Genomic DNA, 2,905 nt, shown 5'->3' with positions numbered 1-2,905 from the left:
CTCTCTCCCCCCTCTCTGTCTCTGTCTCTCTCTGTCTCTCTCTGTCTCGTTCTCACTGCTGTGCGTTTGCCTCCTGCTCATCAAAGGGTCTCAGTCCAGGTTCTAACCTCTGGTTGACTCCGCTTTCCTGGCAAAAGATGTCACGAGAAGGAGAAAAGAGAAGGAGAAAAGAGAAGGGGAAAAGAGAAGGGGAAAAGAGAAGGAGATATTGATGCACTCACCCATGTCTATAGTGTTGTTACAGTAAACATCATGTGGAAAGAACCCATTGGGCTTATGTCATTATAGTAATGTGTGATTTCTCTACAGTCTCAGGATTCAGCTGCTGTATGATAGGGTCGTGCTGATGATCATGTATTGTCATCAACTGGAATGTGTTTCAAAATGACTGTTTTGAATTATTGAATGAACTTATCTCCTTGGTTTGGAATGAKATCATGCTACTGAAAGACATATTGAATCAATTTGAAAAAGGACAAGTTTAATATAATCCTGGTGTAATGATCTAATGCAGGATATGTGGATATGAAGTGTGTTTGCTTTGCATATGGGGTATATCAAAAATGTTCCACACCACCGCCATGTACAAAAATGATCTGTGAACAGATTGAGGATAGGGAAACAGGGGATCTGTAGATGCCTGGGAACAAGTTCCCCTGCCATTATTACACAATGACAGAGGCTGTCAATCACACACACAGAGGGCAATGACCCTAGGGTTGAAGGTCACCTCATTTACTCTCTGCATCCGTATCTCATTTAAATAAATTGTCCTGCTAAGCCGTATAAAGAGATCACCGGCTGTTCCCCGCTCCTMTATTTCTCAGGCTATCCCTCTTTTTCTCTCTCTCTCTCCCTGCACCCTCTCTGTTCTCCCCCTGTAACGTTACAATACCCTGACTAGTGATATGATGACACAGCCTGCCAGGGCAGAGCACTATAGAGGGGTCAGAGATTTTCTCTGACGTCAATTTAAAATGACCTATCACATCCTCTTTGTGCTCTCGCCCACGCGTGTAATGACACCCGACAATCCACATCGCCYACAGCCAAATGATCCCGTCATCCCTGAGCCCAGACAGATAGGGTGACCCAGGCAACTCCACAACACAACACAATCACACACACACACGCGTCTGTTCAGAAACACAATGGCCGACCGTTATAATAGTCACAAATAGGTCTCGACACTTCCTTATCAGACACACAGGACTGGACACAGGGCAGCCTACAACAACAAGTTGCTTTTGTAGGGTGTAGTAGGATTTAGCCTACATTCAATGACCTAAAGGGCTTTATAACCAAATGTTTGTCCCTAATGGCACCCTATTCCCTATATTGTGCACTACTTTTGACAAGATCCATATGGCACTAAGTGGTGCACTATATTGGGAATAGGGTGGCATTTTGGATAGAGCCTAAGCCCTGATCATGTCGGGTCCCAGATAAGGCCATCACGGAGAGCAACCAACCTAATTAAGGTCATTTAGCGCTTCAGCCTCTCTGTAAAGAGGGGGATTATGGGACTAAGGTCTGGAGAGGTGAAGGCCATGGAGAGGAGTGGTTCCTGTCTGCTGGGCTGGCTGATAATCCAGTTAGTTTAACTCTGAGATGTCTTAGACCCGTTAGCCAGGGCCTCTGTCTGCCTGGCCTCAGCTAACCCGCTCTCCACTGTCTTGCCTTCCGCTCCATCCGTCCACAGTAACTACTGAACAACAGATTGGAAATGGAGATTTAACAGGAAATGGAGATGGCCACCGGTGTTCAAACTGTCTGCCTCAGGGTGTTATGGTAATGCTTAGCCTTAAAACGTTAAGCTTGTTAGAAGATGATGATTCAATGTTATTTTAAATAACGTGTTGGGACGTGTGTTTTCTTAACTGCAGACAGCAGTCTTCTGTTATGACGCTATTTAATGTGTTCAAATGTTTTTAACAAATATAGACCTGTGTAGATGGATGTAGATCAGTTTGATTTGTTGAACTAAATATTTGGTTGATTGGAAACACTGGTAACGTTTGACTTCTTTTAGTTATTCATTTTTTTTATTCTATTTATTTTACATACCTTTTTCTCCCTAATTTCGTGGTTTCCAATTGGTAGTTACAGTCTTGTCTCATCGCTGCAACTCCCCTACAGACTCAGGAGAGGTGAAGGTCGATATCCATGCGTCCTCTGAAACATAACCCAACCAAGCCGCACTGCTTCTTGACACAATGCCCACTTAACCCGGAAGCCAGCCGCACCATTGTGTTGGAGGAAACACTGTACACCTGGCGACCGTGTCAGCGTGCACTGCGCCCGGCCCGCCACAGGAGTCGCTAGAGCGCGATGGGACAAAGACATCCCTGCCGGCCAAACCCTCCCCTAACGCGGACGACGCTAGGTCAATGGTGCGCCGCCCCATGGGTCTCCCGGTCGCGGCCGGGGCCGGGAGGATGATGTTCTGAGGCAGGTTCCACTGCCGTGTTTAGAGGAGGAGGGAGGAGGTTCTACAGAGGTTAAAGGCTCTGTGGAGAGGAGAGCAGGAGAGGAGAGGAGAGGAGAGGAGAGCAGGAGAGGAGAGGAGGAGAGGAGAGGAGGAAGAGGACAGAGCGGAGAGGAGGAGGAGAGGAGAGGAGAGGAGAGGCAGGAGAGGAGAGGAGGAGAGGAGAGCAGGAGAGGAGATCAGGGAGAGGAGCAGGAGAGCAGGAGAGGAGAGCAGGAGAGGAAGGAAGGAGAGGAGGAGCAGGAGAGGAGAGGAGAGGAGAGCAGGAGAGGAAGCAGGAGAGGAGAAGCAGGAGAGGAGACAGGAGAGGAGAGGAGAGCAGGAGGAGAGCAGGAGAGGAGAGCAAGGAGAGGAGAGAGAGCAGGAGAGGCAGTGAGAGGAGAGCAGTGAGAGGAGAGCAGGGAGAGGAGAGCAACG

General features: G+C 48.2%; 1 protein-coding gene across 1 annotated transcript in view; it reads left to right on the top strand.

The window, feature by feature from the left end:
* Nucleotides 1–794, top strand: part of ushbp1 (Usher syndrome 1C binding protein 1) — a 35,062-nt gene extending 34,268 nt beyond the window's left edge. The window contains exon 17 of the mRNA XM_070439754.1: nt 87–794. The gene's annotated coding sequence lies outside the window, so the exon portion shown is untranslated. The remainder of the gene's footprint in view (nt 1–86) is intronic.
* Nucleotides 795–2,905: the final 2,111 nt, after the last annotated feature.

This window comes from Salvelinus sp. IW2-2015, unplaced genomic scaffold (genome assembly GCF_002910315.2).
Source record: "Salvelinus sp. IW2-2015 unplaced genomic scaffold, ASM291031v2 Un_scaffold1895, whole genome shotgun sequence".
Lineage (NCBI taxonomy): Eukaryota > Metazoa > Chordata > Actinopteri > Salmoniformes > Salmonidae > Salvelinus > Salvelinus sp. IW2-2015.
Note: the sequence above shows the minus strand (reverse complement) of the source record. Positions and strands in the feature narration are given on the sequence as shown.